Genomic DNA, 21,515 nt, shown 5'->3' on the forward strand with positions numbered 1-21,515 from the left:
GTGCCTTGGAGTGGAGTATAGTGTTAATTGTGTTAAATGAAGTCTTCTAAATCAAAGGAAGGAAGTACATTAGTAGTCACACCACAAAAGCCACATAGCTTTTGTTCTTCTCCATTTGACAACTGCCGATCCCAAAGAAGTTTGTAACAACATCTACTTTCCTAAACTTGAAGAAACTCCTTTTCCTGAATAAGGAAGAGGATTTCTTCTTAATTATAGTATTTAAAAAACCTCTTTAGTTAACTCAGCCATTTAAATATTAAATATAAAAGCATCTTAAATGCTTTATCTATTTAAGAGAGGAAGGAGTCCCTGCAGTAGTTGTATCATTATTGTATTAGCTCACTATTTCCTTATCGGAAACGAAACATTCACTTGCTCACAGACCTGGCATAACGTTGGTCCTGCAGGTAAACAGGAATGGCCTAAGTTTACGTGGGGTCTGTCTGTCTTCAGATGGCTGCCTGCTCCCTTGGACTACGCCAGAAACTGCCGCAACTCAGTATGAAGAAGTCCAGGTCTTTTGTCTTTTTTGACATCTGGAGCCTACCTCAGCACAGGTTTGTGGACATGCTCCTTCTCCAATCTCCGTAATTTACAGCATTATTAGAAATTACCCATTCTAAGTAACAACACACGGAGAAATTTCAGTGCATTCTCAGCCCATGCTGCTTTATTGCCAAAAAATATATATACACAGGTGCAGAGTTTCAACTCTTACAGCAGTTCCTTTTTTACATCAAAGAATAAAATTTCTTCTAAAACCCCAAAGATGCATAGATTAAAAAGCAAGCTGCCTTTTGTAATACTTTAAACATTTCATGAAATTCCTTTAACATCTTATATACCAGTGGTGCAATGGAGAAGATGCAGAATAGCAAGTAAAAACAGTGAGCAACAACTCTACTTATAGGACAGTAAATAAAACTATGTGAAAGGTACTCTAATGTGAATCTTTAATTACAAGGGATAGGTGGTTTTAAGTACGTGCCAAGACTGACTGCTGTTGAAGGACTGATGATAATGTATTGTCAGAATACCTTTCTTATCCCTGGGAGAAAAACACATTTTAACTGATGGCATGCCATACCATCACTAAGGGAGACAAAACCTGAAAATTGCCAGTTCAATTTGGAACTACTGGAAAGTTACCATTCCCTTTAAACATTCCCAAAGGTATCTGGAGTAAAATCCCACAGCAAAGAAAATGAGGTTAACATAATTTTAGAAAAAATATTTTTCAATCGTAGAACACGAAACCTGGAAGGGGCCTAGTGAAAATCATCTAGTCTAATCCTGAATTCTACTTAGGCCTATTTCAGATATAATGAATTCTGTTTGCATATTATTTGTCATGATCACTTTTACTTTTAAGGGCTATTTCGAAGTCAAGAATCTTCTCAAAAGTCTTAAGCTACCACAATAAATGGATCTATTTTCTTCATCAACTAAGAAAATAAATGGCAAGGGTTTTCTTTTTTCAGAATTGGAAATCTTGCTCTTGTTTACCTGGCATCAAAAAGCTTTAGGCAACAAATTATGCAGTCTGACCAAAACATCATTGATAAAACTCTGGCTACCAAAAAAAGATAAAAAACAAAAAAATTAATACAGTAACAAAAGAGAAACCAAACCACAGATGACATGTCAATGTTTTCAAGACTATTTCCAGATAATGGAACTGTCTCCTTTGCTCCAGGGATCCTGCATGGTTGGTCAATACCAGAACCATCCAGAAGAGGTGCCTAGTTATCTGAAAATGTTAGAACACCTGAAATATGTGCATATTGCCTCTATTCACTTCCAAGATACTAGTTTTTAAGAGATCCAAACCAAACCACGCACACTTTATCTGTCAAGCCTCATACCTAGTTATTTCATGTGCGCCACACTGGGATTCCCTACTTTCCTATCCTTTCTGAAACTCTGCACCTTTCTGATTATTACAGCCATAGCAGCTTATTTATTCATTCAACATGCTTAGTTTGTGCCTTTTGCTTTTAAACATGCTTAGGGACTAAGGGAACCAGGCAAGAGGTTAGAGGGTGAGCACTATTATGCTCTATTCCTGACAGTTTGAATGTCTTGTGGTTGCCCCTATCTTCTAGCTCCCATTTTAAATGGAAGTAAGATAATTTTTAATTAGAAAATGAAAACTAATAATCCAAACAATAAATACAAACTATCAGTTTACATCTCTATTGCTTCATTATTAATAAATGCATATATATAAATACTAGTAACCACATAACACTGGACATTTTCAACCATGCATTAGGATATTAGTACTCTTAAGACTGCAGTTATGGGCCTGCCACTATTGCTTGCACTTTCATACAGACCCACTTTTAATAAACATGCAGGGTAAACCCCTTGATTCAGAGGAATTAGGGGAAATACCAAAGATACATGCAGTTTCAACCAAAAATGTGGGTTAATAAAGTGATTGCTTAGAAATGTAGGCAGGTGCTCCACATCTATCACAATCCTGCTTCAGAAGAGGTACAAAAGTCCCACACAAGCAGGTTAGTATTAGGACCACTATTCAGTTATAAAAGGCTTAACGGCAAATCCTGGTCCCTTTGGGTAGAGAATGATGTAAAACACTCTGAGAAAAGAAAGAAGTGAGAGATGTACATTCTTCTGGAGCACTCAGTTTTCTTGGCCGTGTATTGACAGCTAGAGCATAGAAGAGCATAGGTGGTGTAGGGATGGTGAAGATGCTCTTAGGCAGAATGGTTCCTCTTCTGATCCACATTATTGAGCATTACCTGCACAGCTCCCTGGGGAAAAGGAGTTTATGAACAGCAGAGCTAATACAATGTAAACTCAAAATCAATGCCCTGAAATTTAGCATAGCCCTCTGCTTTTGAAAACTGTTGGCCAAGGGATCCTTCCAAGTATGGTCTAATTAATAGCCAAGCAATGTTCTGAATAAACTAGAAGCAATTTGCTTGCACCAGCAGCACCATGAGAATGTAAACTCCTGGAGGCCAAGGGTCTCTTCATATTTTGCATATCACAGGTACACAGAGTAAACATGAGACTACAACAGCACTGAAAAGTAATTAACTGCATACTGTGAGACTACAGAAACTTGTAGCACACGTTAGCATTTAGAACTATTAACGTGGCTGTTAAGGGTAATCTTTAATTGTTCTAAGTAACTAAAATGTTGACATCACTGTAATATGCAGCATTGTCCTCATGATTGTGCAGATGTCTGAATATTGCTTGGTTATTCCAATGTCTCTAACACCAACAGATGGTGTCGTGTAGGACATTTAAACAGGAGCTATAATCAATTTAATATAGCCTTCTCTCTATCCTTTGGAGTTGCCATATAAAGAATTAAATATTCAAGAGGCACTGTTTTCTTAGATCTGCTCCACTTTTAGTTTTTTTCCCTGGGAAAACAAGGAAACATAGACCCAATCTTTTCAGGGTTCTTCAAGGTGCTAAATGGCCAAGATGAACATGAGGTAAAAGGGAGTAAGAAATCACCCTCGTTCCACTATTATATCCTGATATGAGCTGTGTGATTCCTCAGATCAAGAAACTAGTTTGCTGGGTTCTTGTTAAAATAAGCAGTCACAGGCCATAGGCCTCGGCACATCTACATTAGACAAGGCTTAAAAAACCAACATACTGTCTTTGGGTATTCCCTTCAATCCTTTTGCTTTACACCTTTAAATCCTAACTCCCCTAAACCAACCATAGGCATGAGCAAAAGCCAACTATCTAAGTTCTTGGTTTGTATTACTTTTTTTTAACCTTAAATATACACTCACACCAAACTTTTCCTTTTTTAAAATGCACCCAGGAAATGGATGGAGAAAGATGAGGTGACAAAGCAAAAAGGATGCCATTTAATAAATGCCTGTTGCTAAAGCAAAACCCCCACCCTATGGCTTCAGTGGGGCTCCATCAGTTAGGAGTACATTTGTTTCCAGGTTAAGCACTAGGAGTTTCATTCAAGGGCTCTAATGCTCTGCTCTAGGAAACAAATAGGGTCCTTAACTTACACAAGTCGCTATTTCTCACACAAAGATATTTTCATATACATTCATAGTTTTAAAAGTACCTTTTATATGCTCTTTACCTAGAACATCTTTTTCCTTTTGTGCAACTCTGTTGATCGCAGAGCTCACAAACTCAAGTAGTAATACTTACTCTACTGTACAACCTTGCTAATGCAACTTACTAGACATGCAAAACTTATTGCTACGAAAATTCTACCTCTTGAAAATTATTAGTTCGTTGTATGGCTTTTTTTTTTTTGCAACAGGAAATATTCTTTCCTATATAAGTGTGCTATTTTGCATTCATTACCTTTTCAGAGGTATTTTAAAAAATGTTTAAATGCTTTTCAGAAATGGATTCTCCCAGGCACTAAACTACTTGAGCCAATAGTAAAACTACTTTAAGTACGCTATGAGAATCTAAACCCGGGTCCCTGGAGAGTCTATTTGTTTAAGCTTGCTTCTGCACACAAGACACACCACATTCAAACAGTTTTGCAGTTCCTATCATGCTAACTGTAGAATCTGTGTCAATAAATCCTGGATTCTCCTAATACTGAGATTTAAAAATTACCTCAGAAAACTGCCATTTCCAAGTTCTCAAGGCCGCTTTTAGAGGTAGGAATTTCTTTTCTACAGAAAGCTATCTTATGCTTTCAGAAAAACTTTTATTTCTACAAGGAAAGCGGAAAAAAGTGAAAGCTGTCTGAGGCAGCTTACTATAACCAAGCAAAAGAGTTAGTATTACAGGGCAACCTAGGTAGGCTCCATCTAACTACATTTACAAATCTCATGAAAAGGTCTGGAATTCCATCAACACACATTTCAGCAGATTTGGAAGTAGGAAAAGCCCATGCAAATTAATCTCGGATTCTCTGAACTACTGACCAGTGTTCTGTTAACACACAGCATGCTGCAGACAGGAAATGTAAATGGTCTGCAGGTCAGAAAAGCACTCACTTAAGCAATTAACATAGCATCTCAGGCGGACATGCAAAATGTAAAAAATTTAAAATTTCTTGATGCAAAAGGAATGGGAAAATAATAAACTTAGAAGATACACAATGTGAAAAGAACAGAAGAACAATCTCACCTCAAACTAAGAGAGCAAAGCAGAATCATGAAATGGGGCCTCATTTTGACTTGAAGTTTCATAAGACACAGACAGCTGGTTTCCAGCTACCTCATGGAAAGCGTAAATATCCTCAAACACAGTATTTCACACTGTGACCCCACATTTCTATTCCTAAGTAAGTCTTTTTGGCCTTAATCTCCTTTCCCCAGGGAGAGTATCACAGATTCAGGTATTTATGAAAAAAGAAAAGGTCTAGATTTTCCACTCTTTTTACACTATTGGTTATTATCATTAATTCAACCCAAAGTTTATATTATTACTAGGCTCATGCACTAACCCCTAACATGGCACTACAATATGCTACCAAGCACTAATGCTTACAAAACTATACACATCTCAAAATGGAAGACATTGGTGATTTTGTTGTTCTTAAACAACTTGTAACATTTGTCCACAAGTATTAAAATATACATATATATATATATTTCTATTGCACATATCCCTTTTTTGTTTAACTTTTTAAAAGAAAAACTGCCAGCTACCATGGATGAACAAAGGAAAGCAAGTAGGCACAGCTACAGATCAAGGCATAGTTCTGCCTAAAATTAATAGCTTTCGCCATCAAGAAGGTGACCAAAACAGACCAGGTAAAAATGTTGATGTATTAAGTAAACACTAGGCAAGCACAACTGGAATATACCTATTTTGTTAAATGCCAACTGGTGACAACCATGGAAGATGAAGGGACAACTTGAAGAGAGCTGTGAAATGAAAAGATATAAAGCAACTGGAGAAGCTGAGTCTGGGATATATTCAAACAAGTGAGCCAGAGATGGTTTCACTGGTGCTGATATTACAGGGTTGCTATTCCCTGCCAAATGATCCTACCCCAAAGGTTGCCAAAGGGACATGGGGAAGATGCGTAACAGACAACTGAAGACAGAAATTCTCCATGGTATGATATTCTCAACATACCAATGGGATTCGTGAACATAGGTTCCATTCTATTTTTAACAATTCCAAAATACCAAAAGAAAACTTAAGGAAGTGGCTGCGAAGTTACTTAGAGAAAAATTTAAGTTACCTTTACCCAAAGTTACCTACTATGCTTTACCACTCAGTAATTGCCCTCAATTAAAGGACATTATATTTTATCTCTATGATGTAATTATTTGACTGAAAAGCTTTCTTATGCCAATTCAAATTGGCTAACCAATTTAACTTATTAAGAGTGTTCAACATTCTCATTATTGGCCATTTCTATCACACTCAAATTTTGTTAAATCTACCCTATTTTCGGCATCACAGCTTATATTGCCTTGGGCAAACATCCCCTAAATCACAGAGATGGTCTAAGATGATTTGTTCTTAATTTCATCTAAGAAGTTTTAAATTCTTTCTCTACTCACAAAGACTCATAAAGGTTTCATTCTTCTTATGTAAAGACCTGTTAATTCATACTCATTCTCTGGTGACATGGAAGCAAGGGTAGCTTTATAGTGTAGTCTGTTCATCACAGCATTAAGTTATAAGGGAAAGGAAGATCCATATTTCTTATTGGAATATTTTTCTTATTTGAGGTGTTTTTGAGACCCTGAATTTCTTCTAAATCTACACTGACCCAACCACACCTTTGGGAACATTGCTTCTGAGGCCCATTCTCTGGGGAAAGTTACCTGAGTCCCAGCCTTTTCAGCCTAACATTACACCTATTATCTAGAAAAATTAATCAAACATCCAAGTACCCATCTTGGGTCAAAGGAAAAATTATTTATGCTTTTCCAAAAAACAGAGCTATAGAATGTAAAATACCATAAAGTCAGATGGAGCAGCATAAGGTATTTTTGCTTCTTTTTCTTAGGAAAAAAGAGTTATATGGAAACTTTTCTCATTTTTCCCCTCCATTCCTCCAGGTTCAAAGTTGAAGGCATTTCATATTGTACGGTCCACCACATCTTCTGAACAGAAAAAACACTTATGCCATTTTTTCCCCAGCCTTAGGAGGATGGAAAACCAAGTCTCAAGTGCTATATAAGACTCCACAAAAAAGAATGAAGCAATTTGTAATACAGCAGCCTCTCATCCTAGGGAGATGAACAGGGTTCCATCACTGGACTCAAAACTGGTGTTTCCTTTCACCAATCTTTCACTAAACCCAAGCATGCATTCATAGCATTAGCATCTGCACGTGGTCCTTTCTCAGAAGAATGAAAAAACATTTAAAAATACCAAATGTCCAAAGACTTCTGAGAAAGAAGTCAACAACAGCTTCCTTCTCTAGGAGAAAATCCCCTCTTCTCATCCAAAAATGTGGATTTACACATGCAATAATGTGTATTTATACAGGGTCTATGGTGGTTTATTCACATATAAATTAACTTTGTGATATCTTGTCTTTATGCTTCTTTATCACATCAAAGGTTTTATTGCAAAATTGGACCTTTGTTCTTATCCAGTACATCTATATCACAGGACAAGCCAGGATTTAGGTATATGTGTAATTGTTTAGCATCTCTTTCATTTCAAATTAGAATATATATTTGGAATTTACTGCTGCTGTCTCAACTGTGCTTATCATGACAGTGGCTGAAACTGGAAGACATTTCAAAAAAAAACCCTGATGTCATCCATACTTGCTATTTATTTAGTCTTCTTGTTTCGAACAAAAGGTAAAGAATTCATAAATACCACCATCTAAGCACCTGTTTCAAATTAAACATCAGCCTTCGGCTTCTAAAATAATTTCTTTACAATTAGGCAAATAGCAGCAGAAGATGCATGTCAGTTGCTTCTTTCTTCCTGGAGAAGTTGGCAGGATGACTGCATCCTAGGAGCTTCTCTGTGGTGACTCAGAGATGGAACAAAAAGAAAAGCGGCCTTTCCAATCCCAGTCATGGAGGTGAAGTGTAGAGAAGAGATATCCACCTTTCAAGAATAGGGAAGGTGGCTGCCTACAAGAAGCAGGACTACTCACTCCAGGAGACAACAAAGGAATGCCTGGAAATACAAAATAAATTAGAAGCAGGAAGATTAAAATAGGCACTTCTGCATGAGCATACTTTTAAAAGTAATATTTAAAAACACATAGAAAGAAAATATTATTTTGGATTACACATTGTCTAAAAGAAAATGTACAACCACAACACCAAATTTAGTATTGTTATCAGAAAAGCAGAAGCAGTAGCCAGAAAAAATATACGCATGATACAAAAAAAGCTAGATTTAAATACTTGTACTGTACAAAATGAGATATACATGTCAATTTCCTCTTATGAAAATGGAGTAATGTACTCCAAGTTGTACAGCCATAAAATGACTCTATATAAAATATTTGTGTTTAAAAGCAGCATTGTAGGGCCTGCCTGGTGGCACAGCAGTTAAGTTCGTGCGCTCTGTTTTGGCAGCCTGGGGTTTGCCAGTTCGGATCCTGGGCACAGACCTACGCACCACTCATCAAGCCATACTGTGGCAGGTGTCCCACATATAAAATAGAGGAAGATGGGCACAGATGTTGGCTCAGGGCCAATCTTCCTCAGCAAAAAGAAGAGGACTGGCAGCAGATATTAGCTCAGGGCTAATTTTCCTCAAAAAAAAAAAAAAGAAAAGAAAAAAAAAGCAGCATTGTACTCCAAATTTGATGTCTAAATACTTAATATTCAAAACCACATGTATCATTGTACTTTGAACTATCTTCAACTACATAAGAAAAGTGAATAAAAATTTTGTAAAATATAACCATAAATTATATGTACTGTACCATTATCACCAAATTCAAACACGTAAAAACATTACCAGTTCATTGCACTAAACACAAAACTTGTTAAATTGCAAATATTTGCAAAAGTAAATCAGACAAAAAAGGACAAATATTCTATAATTCCACTTAGATGAGGTACCTACTACAGGCAAATTCATAGAGACAGAAAGTGCATTCAAGGTTCCTAGGGGCTGAGGTGAGAGGTGGCGGGGAGTTATCAATCAGTGGGTACTGAGTTTCTATTTGGGATGATGTATAAATTCTGCAAATAGTGGTAATGGTTGCACAAAATGTGAATATACTTAATGTTACTGAATTATACATTTAAAAATGGTTAAAATGATAAATTTTATGTTACATACATTTTACAATAAAAAATAAATCAGATACATATGAAAGGCTCAAATAAATTACTTTAGCTTACAAAAATGGCTAATAGAAATTGGCTAACCAGTCTTCCTAGCTCTCCATTTTTAGTATGTGACATATGTACAAAAAATACCTCAACTCTAAACTGAACTTCAATAACCTCTTCTGGTTCAAGAGAAGACGGAGTTCTGATTCAAAACCTACGAAAGGCGGGGACAGCCCCGTGGCATAGTGGTTAAGTTCATGTGCTCCACTTTGGCAGCCCAGGGTTCACCAGTTTGGATCCCAAGTGTGGACCTACGCACCACTTCTCAAGCCAAGCTGTGGCAGGTGTCCCACATATAAAGTAGAGGAAGATGGGCATGGATGTTAGCTCAGGGCCAGTCTTCCTCAGCAAAAGAGGAGGATTGGTGGCAGATGTTAGCTCAGGGCTAATCTTCCTCCAAAACAAAAACAAAAACAAAAATAACCTCCAAAAAACCTACGAAAGCCAAATGTAAATTCAGAATCAAACCAGGAGAAAGAGAACTACAGAATTTGCACTTGTTGAAAAAGTATCAGTGGCACTAAGAGGAAAAAATAGCCAAGATCCACAGACAGGCCTTCAGAACCCTATGGCTATTTCATTATACAAGCTTACTCAGACTAATTCAAAGCTTGCACTAGCCAGGAGACTGTTCTGCAGTTCAATTCTAATGGCAAGATAATTGGCAGTAACGTTGAGGGGAAAAGATACACACTAGTTCTTTCCAGACATAAATATCCTGAAAGAATTCTATATAAACCAAACACACACCAAAGAAGCCTTTAAAAAGAGCACTGTTTCTTAATAAGGAACCTGTCTAGATTCTTTTAAAAACAAATCCCTTCAAGGGCCAGCCCGGTGGCCGAGTGGTTAAGTTCAAATGCTCTGCTTCGGCGGCCCAGGGTTTTGCCGGTTTGGATCCTGGGTGCGGACCTGGCACCAATCATCAAGCCATGCTGAGGTGGCGTCCCACATGCCACAACTAGAAGGACCCACAACTAAAATATACAGCTATGTACTGGGGGGCTTTAGGGAGACGGAAAAGTAAGAAATAAATAAATAAATAAAAACAAATCCCTTCAGCAACACCAACTAATAAAAATGCATACATTCATCTTATATAAACCTCCTCCTTCAATGTATATCTTAATATTACACAATAATGCTAGATTATCATAAGCTCTTCTCTTCAAAATACCCAAGTTCACATCTCAGACATGACTCTTAAATTTTATACACTCTAAACATGTATATGTATGTATCACAAACTATAGGACCCATTTGAAAACCGAATGAATAGCAGCTTAGTAAAAAAGCCCAAGTTCTGACCATGACCTAAAGTTCCCCTAAGATCTACACCACCCTCTTCCACCACCTCTCTTCTCACTTCAACTCTATCTCCCCCTCCACCACGGGCTCCCACCACACTGGACTCCTTGCCCTTCCTGGAATGTCAGGCCTGCTCCCACCTTATAGCCTTTGCGCTGGCTGTTCCCTTTGTGAGAAGACTCTTCCTGTAAGTATCTGCATAGCTAATCCCCTCACTTGCAAGTCCACTCAAATGTCCGTTTCTCAATGAGGCTTACTTGGAGCCCCTATGTGAGATTATATTATACCCCCCTCCTACCCACAGACACACTCCCACCATTCCCCTGCACCTTGCTCTATTTCTTCCTTTATCCACAGCACATAACACTACCTAACCTACTATCTAAGGTACTCACTATGTTTCTCATTTACGGGCTTGTCTGAAACGTAACCTGCACCAGGAAGGAACCTGTTTTGTTCACTGATGAATCCAACACCTACAAGAGCGTGTGCTCCATGGGAAGCACTTAATAAGAATTTGTTGAATAAATGAATGAACAGCAGGGCCCTTAAATACGAGTTAAAATTTAAATAGTCACAGGTTCTAGAGTTAGGGGAGGAAACTACAACTATATACTCCGATCTACAAAATTTACAAATACGTTCCTATAAATTTGGGGCTTCCTAGGCACTTTCGGGTCTCTGAAGTCACTTGTTCAGTGCTGCTGATTATACAAAGTAACTTTGTATTAGAAAATCTGACTTATTGGGGGGATGGAAAGGAAAAGTGGGAATTTTCAATGTAGAACCTGGGCTGGCCAGATCTGAGTCATGACTTTCTGTGGTAGTCAGCTTCCAAAATGGTCCCCAGTCACTGCTGCCTCCTGCTATTCACATCCTTTTGTCGCCCCCTCTAACAATGAATCAGGGTTCATCTGTGCAACTACTGTATAACAAAGCATTTCACTGGCCTTCGTCCCTTGGAAGGAGACTCTAAATCCTTGGGATTTAGAGTAAATGAACCAGTGGAAATTAAACAACACACTCCTAAACAACCATTGGGTCAAAGATGAAATCACAAGCGAAATTACAACGTGTCTTAAGACAAATGAAAACAAAAACACAATACACCAAAACTTATGGGATGCAGTGAAAGCAGTGCTAAGAGAGAAACTAAGAGCTACAAATGCTTACATTAAAAAAGAAGACCTCAAATCAACAACCTACCTTTACACCTTAAGGAACTAGAAAAAGAATAAACTCAAAGCCAGCAAGAAGGAAAGAAAAAAGAAGTATTAGAGCAGAGATAAATAAAATAGAGAATAGAAAAACGAGAGAAAAATCAACAAAACCAAAAGGTGGTTCTGACAGGGTCGTGGAAAGGCCTGAATCTGCAGCTAGCGGCATCTTAAGTGAGTGCAGTCTTGTTGGGGACCCCGCCCCCTTTTGACTTGTGGGTTCTGCATTAACTCTGGATGCTATCAGAAGTGTATTCCAGTACAATAGTTGGTGTCAAAATAGTGACCAAAAGAATGAGGAGGAAGTGATAGTGACTTCTGAGGCAAGGTCACAGATGGGGCTGTAGCTTCTGGCTTGTTCTGGGAGAAGCCAGCTGCCGTATGAGGACACTCAAGCAGCCCTGGAAGAGGCTGACATCAGAAGGAACTGAGGCTTTCCACCATCAGCATGAATTTGCCAGCCATGTGAATGAGCCACTACGGAATTAGATCAGGTGACTGCCACCTCAGCCAATATCTTGACTGCAACCTTATAAGACCCCAAGCCAGAAACCCCAGCTTAGCTACTCCCTAACTCCTGAGCCAAATAAACTGTGAGAAATAATAAAAATTTACTGTTGTATTAATCCACTAAGTTTTGGGTAATCTGTCATGCGTCAATAAATAACTAACATACTTTGCTTCCTGTAAGGACAGGAAGAATGCTATATCATGGGAGTTAAATACTCCTTTCTTACTTTGCCATGTAAACAGTAAATTCAGAACACATTTCATAAAATACTATAGACAGCATTGTTACTCAAATTAAGTTTTTAAGCGTCTTATTAAAAAAAAAAGTGCTGCACTTGTTGGACAGTTTCTGCCCCAAGCAATGATAGGCTATACTAATGTAAAGTCACCGCCTGGGCAGAAAGTTAACTTCTCAGTCATTTATCAAATACTTATTGAGTGCTTCCTTTCTTGGAAAACTTTTAATTATTTACTTGAATAGGTAACAAATGCACATGATAGGAAAGGGTAAAATAGGGTATACAGTGTTTCGTGAATATCCTTTTAGAGATATTCTATGGCATATAACACCTGTATAAGTAAATTAATTTCCTCCCAACAAATGAAAGCACAGTATATACCTGGTTCTGCACCTTGCTTTTCCCTTTAAGGTACCTTAGAGATCATTCTGTATCAGAATAATTACAGTTACCTTGTAAGTACAGAAGCACGTACATTTATTTACATCAGTTCCCTAGAGATGGGTATTTAGATTGCTATCAATGGTTGTACTATACCAGTGTCAAGTCTCTATTACTGTCTACCTGGAATTAATTAAGGTTTTAAATCCAAGTAACAAAGCCTCCACTCCAAAGGCTTATGATAAAGATTCTATCACCTAAAGGGCATTTTGCCCCATAAGTTTTTATTCATTTTCTTAATGCTGAAATACACCTAGGTAGTTGGAGTTTTTTACTTACCTTTTTTTCAATTTTTTTAAAATTGTAGTATAAAATACACATAACATAAAATTTATCATCTCAAGCCTTAAGTGTTCAGTTCAGTGGTATTAAGTACATTCATATTGTTGTGCAACCATCACCACCATCCATCTCCAGAATTCTTTTCATCTTGCAAAATGGATACTCTGCACCCATTAAACAATAACCCATTTCCCCTCCCTGCAGCCCCTGGCAACCACCATTCTACTTTCTGTCTCTAGGATTTTGACCTTATATAAGTGGCAAACAAGATTTTACTCCTTCAAGCAGTTGTACATGAATGATTTCCATATAACACAATCAAGGTATAAGAGTAAGTAGATGTTATGAGTTGAATTGTGTTCTCTCCAAATTCCTATGTTGAAGTCCTAATTCCTAGTACCTCAAAATGTGACCTTATTTGGAAAGTCACTGCAGATGTAATTAGTTAAGATGAGGTCATACTGGAGCGGAGCGGGCCCCCTAATCTAATCTGACTGGTGTCTATAAAAGGGAGAATTTAGGACACAGACAGACACACAGGAGAATGCTGCGTAAAGACCGGATTATGCTGCCACAAGCCAAGGAACTAGCAAAAGCTAGAAGATCCCTCCCTAGTGCCTCCAGAGGGAGCACGGCCCTGCCAACACCTTGATTTTGGATGTCTGAGCTCCAAAACTGTGAGACAATAAATTTCTGTGTTCAAAGTCACCCACTTTGTGGTGCTTTGTAATGGCAGCCCTAGGAAACTACCACCGTTTAGACCTACTACTACCACAGTAGGTGTAAACCTTATTTTGCAGATAAGGTTATTGTCAAGTACAAAAGCTCATCTCATCTGTTGCTCTTTGAGCAACAGAACCTACTTTACTTCTGTGGTAAATTCAGAAGATGCCAACACTTGGCACAGAACAGAATCATACCTAGGAATATTAAAGCTGTACTGAAAAGCTTTAGAAATTAAAGATTAAAATACCAATATCTGCCTATTAATAAAAACTTAAATGAATATTTTTTTAAAATTTAGAGGCCGGCCCCACGGCTGAGTGGTTAAGTTCACACGCTCCAGCTTCGGTGGCGCAGGGTTTTGCCAGTTTGGATCCTGGGTGCAGATATGGCACCGCTCATCAAGCCATGCTGAGGTGGCATCCCACATGCCACAACCAGAACCTACAACTATGTACTGAGGGCTTTGGGAGAAGAAAAAAAACAGATTGGCAACAGATGTTACCTCAGGTGCCAATCTTTAAATAAATAAATAAATAAAAAAATAAAATTTGCCTAGCAACATTTATATTTTATCAGTTGATCTCCTTCAATCTAATTAAATCTGTATTTTTTTTCTTTATCCAATAAAAGTTATTGGTTTGGGCAAATGATCAAGTTTTTCTTTTCTTTTTCTTTATATGTAATACATTGCTTTTGTTGAAAATAACAGATTTAGCTTAAATATCAATAATTTATAGTCACTTTTGATGTTCATCTTTTACTGAAGCTAATGGTTTATAGTTCGATTTCTATCTACTTGTTTTTGAGCTGCTTAAACAGTATTTGGAACCATCAGCCACTATTACTCACTTGCCAAGTCCTGAGCTCAGAATTCTGTTTTCTTTTAGAGATGAATACAAAAGCACCTGGAAGTCAAGGAAAATGTTCTTCCTGTGATAAGGGAAAATAAAAAGAATGTTACAGGAAGGATACAGCCCTCACTTGTGCTATATGCATTCGTGTGCAAAATTATTCAAATGAACCAAGCTATTCTAAAAAACATCACTATCAAAAACTATTCAGAGGGAACAATCAGAAGGAAATGACTGTCTACCTGCAGTGCATTAATTTTATAAAGCTGTCAAAATTCTTGGAGCAGTGGTTCTCAAGTTTATATGGAACACTGTCTCCTTTGAGAGTCTGATCATGCTGTGGCCCCCCTGCTCCCCACAAAAGACCTTTGCTTTAGTATAGATGACCATTCCCCCGTGGGTAGGAAGGAAGAATGTTCCATTCCTTTCCTCTGCCCCTTATCTTCTCTCTACTCCTAGATGAAATGAGAAATACTCCTGACAAAAGCAACAGATAGGTCTTATTTACAAGTGCTTCTTTATCTGATATTTTCAGCTCTGCTAAATCCAGGGCCAGCAAAGAGCATATCACAAACGTTCATTTGTATAATGACCTGTCATTCAAACTGGACCCAACTAACGTGCCAGTTTTAGAAAGGTCTCACCAACTTATAAACCTAAAAACAGGCACCTTACCCAGAATTTACCTGAAAGACCAAATGAGGGGTTATAACAATCCAAGTTACAAAATGAGATACCTCCTAAACCCAATACAAATGCCTGACAGTATTATACTTTGCAATCCCACCACATTACACAAATTACGTCCTAGTACTATTTCTCAAAACTCTTTCTCATTCTGTCTACAAAAAATAAATAGAAACTGTACATTGACTCCCTTCGTTCTGGAAAACAACAATGGTGAATTCTGCGGAGACCTCGAGTCCGCCAACATTAATGCGCCAGTGGGCAATTATCAGGTCACGCAAGGACAAAGCTGCTTACTCAGATCTTAAAAGTTCGAGAGGTGGGAGTGGGAACGAATGGATCTAGAAATGACAGCAAGAGAACATGCATGATACGCTCTAATTAAAATCCCGGGGGGAACCTGTCACACAGAATCTCAAGGTCAATGGGCCAGGGACACAAAATGCTCAGCGCCGCAACAGGCCTCGACTGATACCGGAGCCTCAGGCAAAACAGTGGGCACAAAGCCGCGAGGCGAGGAGTTTAAATAAATCAACAAAACAAAGGTATTCTTTAAAAGATAAACCGACAGCAGACGCAGCGGCTGAGAGACACCCGCGTCGGTGCAACCACCGGGGAACCAGCCGAAAACACAAAGGCAGCTAAAGGCGTGACACTACGAGGGGCAGTGGCGGGTCGAGGACCGAGTGATGGTGCGTCACACCGGGAAGGCGGGTGCGGCCGCCACGGGGCAGCTCGGAAGGAAACCCGCGCCCGGCCGAGGCCTGCGCCGGCTGCGGGCAGGCTCCGCGCGCTCCCGTCCCCCAGCCAGGTCGGGCCGCTCGTCCCCCCGTCGCTGGCCTTCTCGGCTTACCTCGTGCGGGCCAGCAGAAGTACTCGACCTCCCGGGGACCGGCACGTCCCCGGCCCAAGGCCGGCTTGCCGCGCCGCACCTCGCCTCACTCCGCCATCTTTGCTCCTTCCCGGGTCCGCCAACCCCGCGGTGGCCGTTTCCACAAGCCCCGCCTCTGGCGCTGCTGCTGAGCACTGATTGGATGACGGCCTGCGCAGGCGCACTCTTCTTCCGTGGTAGGTTGGTTGGAAATTACGTCAGTCAATAGAGCTAGCCCACTCTTTCGATATTTTTTTTTGCCGGATTGGATCCCAGGGTTGAGGTAATAGGGAAAATGGTTTTGTAACTCGTTTGTTAGGAATGTAAAAGTATTTCCGCGTAGAAGCAGGGTCACTCCGTGGAAAGTAGTCTGGTTAGGCCACATGACTACTTTAGGCCGCCATTAGGTTAAACTGTACTACTGGTAATTTCATCCTCGGCCCCGGGAGTTGCCAGTCCTGGGCCTCACAGGACACGTAGGCAAACAGTTCAGTAGTTCCAGTTTGTCTCTGACTGGGTCTGACCCATGTCCATTCTTAAAGGGCCCCAGACGTCGGACTGCTGTTTACGGCTCTGGTCAATCCTCAAGAGCAGATTCGTCACTTTTCTTTGAGGGCCCTTCTGCCGAATGTCAAACTCTTATAACTGACAGTTCACCCAATTGGAGGACTCTTGAGAGCCTTTCTGCAGCGATTGTTCCAAGAGAAGCAGGGAAGGTTAACTGGGAGCTCCTCTTCCGAGGATGCGACAAGCGGCTCCGGGGCAGGCGGTGGAGGTCCTCAGACACCACCAAGGTTCTCATCTGGGCCGCTTCCTAGAAGTACAGATTCCTAAGGCTGCACCTCCCCGAGATCCAGTTCCCTAGATTTTCGGACGAGGCCAAGGAATCTTATTTTTACAGAAGCTTATGATAAAGGGCATCAACGGGAAAACCTACTTAATGGTGAGACTTCATACTTTCTCTTTAAGGTCAGGAACAAGGCAAGGACACAGACTCCCACCACCTCTATTGAGGGTCCAGAAAGGCAAAGAAAAGGCATCCAGATTGGAAGAAAGAAAACTGCCTTTATTTGCAGATGACATGATCCTCTGTAGAAAATCATAAGGAATACACATTCACAGAGCAAAAACAAAAAACCAAAACGATTAGGATTTATATGTTTAGGTTGCAGGATACAAGATCAGTATACAAAAATCAACTGTATTTCTCTGTACTAATAACAAAAATGAAATCAAGGAAACAACTGCATTCACAATAGCATCAAAAAGAATAAAATACTTAGGAAAAATTTTAATAAACCAAGTCCAAGATTTATACACTGAAAACTACAAAACATGCTGAGAGAAATGAAGGAAGATCTAAATAAGTGGAGAGACTTACATGTTCATGGATTGTTAGACTTAATATTGTTAATGACAGTTCTCAAATTGATTAGATTCAATGCAATCCTTAACAAAATCCCAGCACTCTTTTTTTTTGGTAGAAACTGACAAGCTGATCCCAAAATGTATAGGAAATACAAAGGACCTAGAGTAGCTATGACGATTTTGAAAAAGAACAAAGTTGGAGGAATTACAATACTCAATTTCAAAACTGACTACAAAGCTACTATCACCAAGACAGTGAGTATTATCATGAGGATAGGCATGTAGAATCAATGGAACAGAATTCAGAGTCCAGAAAGAAACCCTTACATTTATGGTCAATTTTTGGCCAAGATGCCAAGATAATTCAATGGTGGAAGGATAGTCTCTTCAATCCAGGACATTGGCAAGGTTGATTGACATTTAGCTGGGTTACCAAAATATTAAAATACTTCCACACTTGCTTGAGAGGGGCCCTTGTCCCAAACCTAAGTTTCCCTCACTTGCCTCACTCTTTTACTCAGGACCCTCCCAGACTTATCCTCTACTCAGCAACTGAAGGGTTTACTGCCCAGCACAGTAGAGGATCTTCCGGGACTCTGCTCCAGCCCTACATTCTGACTGATCAGTGCAGCACCAGTTGTAAAATATTTTGAAAATCACTGCCAAATACAGGTGTTTTTCTTCCTGGGGCACAGGCAACAAGCAAAGAACCAAAAACAAAACCATAAAATAGTGTCAGCTGGGATATACAGACTACTTCTCATTTATTTCCTCTTAATTAAGTAACCACTCCCTCTTCATGTTTAAAAATTCCGCAGATATACCTGTGTGTGTCCCTAAAAACAAATACAAATACAAAACATTTTTGTAAAATACTGTTACATCTACTTGGAGAACCTAGTAATTATATTATGAATTAACAGGAAGGCATTCTAGATCATCTAGGTAAACCTCTGTTGTAATTTAGCAATTCTGCAAGATCCCTGACAAAAATGGTCATTGAAGATTTTACTTAAGCAATTCTAGCAACCAAGGGCTAGGGAGTGCATTAGTTGTGGGGATATCTGGTTCCTCATTTGAACAATTATACATAATTATTAGAAAATTCTTCCTTAGAATAAGATGGAATCTGTCAGCCTATCACTTCCATCCATCATTAATAAATCGTATAAAATACTTAGCATGTGTCAGGCACTCATATAATCCTCACAACAACTTATGAGGTTGGTAGTGTTACCATCATCATCATCGTGATCCTCATTTTACAGTTGAGAAAAAGGACACAGAAGGGTTATGTGAACTGCCTGAGTTCATGTGCCTGGTTAAGCGGCAGAACCAGAATGTGAACCCACCCAATCTGTTCCCAAACTCCATGCTCTTATTGACATTGAACTACCTAATTCTGTCCTCTAGTATAATAATATAGAGCCTTTCAAGAACAGGTCCTTAGCTATCTGGATATAGGTACTAAGTATCTGAATACAACTACTTTTTTTTTTGCTTTTCTCTAGGTTAAAGCCTCAGTTTCTACAACTGCCCGAGATAGTAAATTGCTCTGAACCCCTCACCATTTTGCTTCTTGGGAATACATTGTTTTGTCAATCTTGTTCTTAAAAGGTAATGGTCTTCAAACTTCTAATATCTTAAAATACACAGGGGTCTCTTGTGTTTCACCTCTCTTTTTAGCCTAAATACAGGAATTTACATTTATCCTTATTAAAAATCTAGATTGTTGGAGAGTGAAATAATTAAGAGCACGGACTCCGCAATCAGAGTTCCTCCTGGAGTTGAATCCATGCTCTACCACTAACTAGCTGTGTGACTTTTATCTTGGAAAAACTCATTTAGCTTCCCTGTGCCTTAATCCCCTCACCTATAAAATGGTGGTAATAACTGTACTTGCCTCCTAAGTTTGCTGTGAGGATTAGTGTTGACATCTGTCAAGCACACAGAACAGTGCCTTGCATACAGTAAATGCCATATAACTGTTAGCCGTTATTGATTGAACATAAACTATTAGGATAATTTAATTTCTATTCTTCTATGGAGGAACTATATTAACTACTTTTACGGCTTTATGTTATTTTAAAATATTAATGAACACCACTTTCATGCCTTTGTCTTTGGATCTTGACATGACTGGACTACTAAGAGAAAAGCCCATAGCATGGCATGGGAGATTTTCTTCAGCCCGACACTGACCTTTTATTTTAAACAGCTGTATTGAGATATCTCACATGCCATACAATTCACCCATTTGAAATGTACCAGTCAGTGGCTTTTAGTATATTCACAAACTTGTGCACCAGTCAACACAATTAATTTTAGAATCTTTTCATTACTCCAAAAAGAAACCCCACACCTCTAGCTGTCACTCCCCCATCCCCCATCCCTCCAGACCCTGGAATCATACAGCACTTGTCTTTTTGTGACTGGCTTATTTCACTTAGCATAATGTCCTCAAGCTTCATCTATGTTGTAGCACATGTCAGAACTGCCTTCCGTTTTAAGGCTGAATGATATTTCATTGCATGTATATACCACATTTTGTTTATTCATTCATGTGTTGATGCACATTAAGATTGTTTCCACCCTTGGCTCTTTTGATTGCTGCTGCTATGAACATGGTGTACAAACATCTCTTCAAGATCCTGCTTTCAATTCTTTTGGGTACATACCCCGAAGTGGAATTTCTGGATCATATAATAATTCTATTTTTAATTTTTTGGGGAACTGCCATACTGTTTTCCACAGCCACTGCACTTTCTTCCATTCCTACCAACAATGCACAAGGGTTCCATAATTGGATTGTCTTTTTATTATTGAGTCGTAATTTATATATTGTAGGTACAAGTCCCTTATGAGATGTATGATTTGCAAATATTTTCTCCCATTCTGTAGGTTGTCTTTTCACTTTCTTGATGGTGTCCTCTGAACTACAAAAGTTTTAAATTTTGATGAGGTCCAGTTTATCTATTTTTTATTTTGTTGTTTGTGCTTTTGGTGTCATATCTAAGAAAACTTGCCTAATCCAAGGTCTTGAAGATTTATGCCTGTATCTTCTTCTCTAAGTTTTATAGTTTTAGCTCTTACATTTAGATCTTTGATACTTTGAGTTATTTTTTGGTTTTAGTGTGAGGTAGGGGTCCAACTTCATTCTTTTGCATGAAGTTATACAATTGCCCCAGTTGTACCAAAAGACTACTGTTTCCCCCATTGGATTGTTTTGGCATCCTTGTTGAAGATCAGTTGACCACAAATGTGAGGGTTTATTTCTGGACTCACAATTCTAGTCCATTGCTCTATAGTCTATCCTTATGCCAGTATCACAGTGTCTTTATTACTGTAGCTTTGTAGTAAGTAAATTTGGGAATTGGCATGTGTGATTCCTCTAATTTTGTTCCTCTTTTTCAAGACTGTTGACACTGATCTTTTAGATTCTTGGTATACGGTTATTCAACTACCATCTTCAAATACATCAACTGTAATCCAACCCGATTTTCTCCGTCTTAACCATGTGAATACTATGAGAGACCCAGCCACATGCTTTGCTGAAATCAACAACATTGTGCCTATCTCACTGATCTGACATTCAAATTTAATAAGAGTTTGAAATAAGTGAAAGGAGCATAATTTGGCATATTTAATTCTTTGCTAAACACATCAACATCCTGGTGGTCATCAAATTCTTTCCCATGTCTTCACAAACCATGAAATGACACATTCTAAAATTCTGCTGGAGGGGC

At 38.9% G+C, this 21,515-nt stretch overlaps 1 long non-coding RNA gene across 2 annotated transcripts; it reads right to left on the minus strand.

Moving 5' to 3' along the window:
* Positions 1-651: 651 nt before the first annotated feature.
* Positions 652-16,522, minus strand: LOC103564181 (uncharacterized). Of its 2 annotated transcripts, XR_011529564.1 has the most exons (4): positions 16,384-16,522; positions 14,842-14,922; positions 6,910-8,094; positions 652-2,783 (listed from the first exon to the last, which is right to left on the minus strand). It is a non-coding gene; the product is annotated as an uncharacterized lncRNA (long non-coding RNA). The 2 variants fall into 2 exon arrangements; XR_548011.2 differs by lacking the exon at positions 652-2,783 and having other exon boundaries at positions 5,574-8,094.
* Positions 16,523-21,515: the final 4,993 nt, after the last annotated feature.

This window comes from Equus przewalskii, chromosome 1 (assembly GCF_037783145.1).
Source record: "Equus przewalskii isolate Varuska chromosome 1, EquPr2, whole genome shotgun sequence".
Lineage (NCBI taxonomy): Eukaryota > Metazoa > Chordata > Mammalia > Perissodactyla > Equidae > Equus > Equus przewalskii.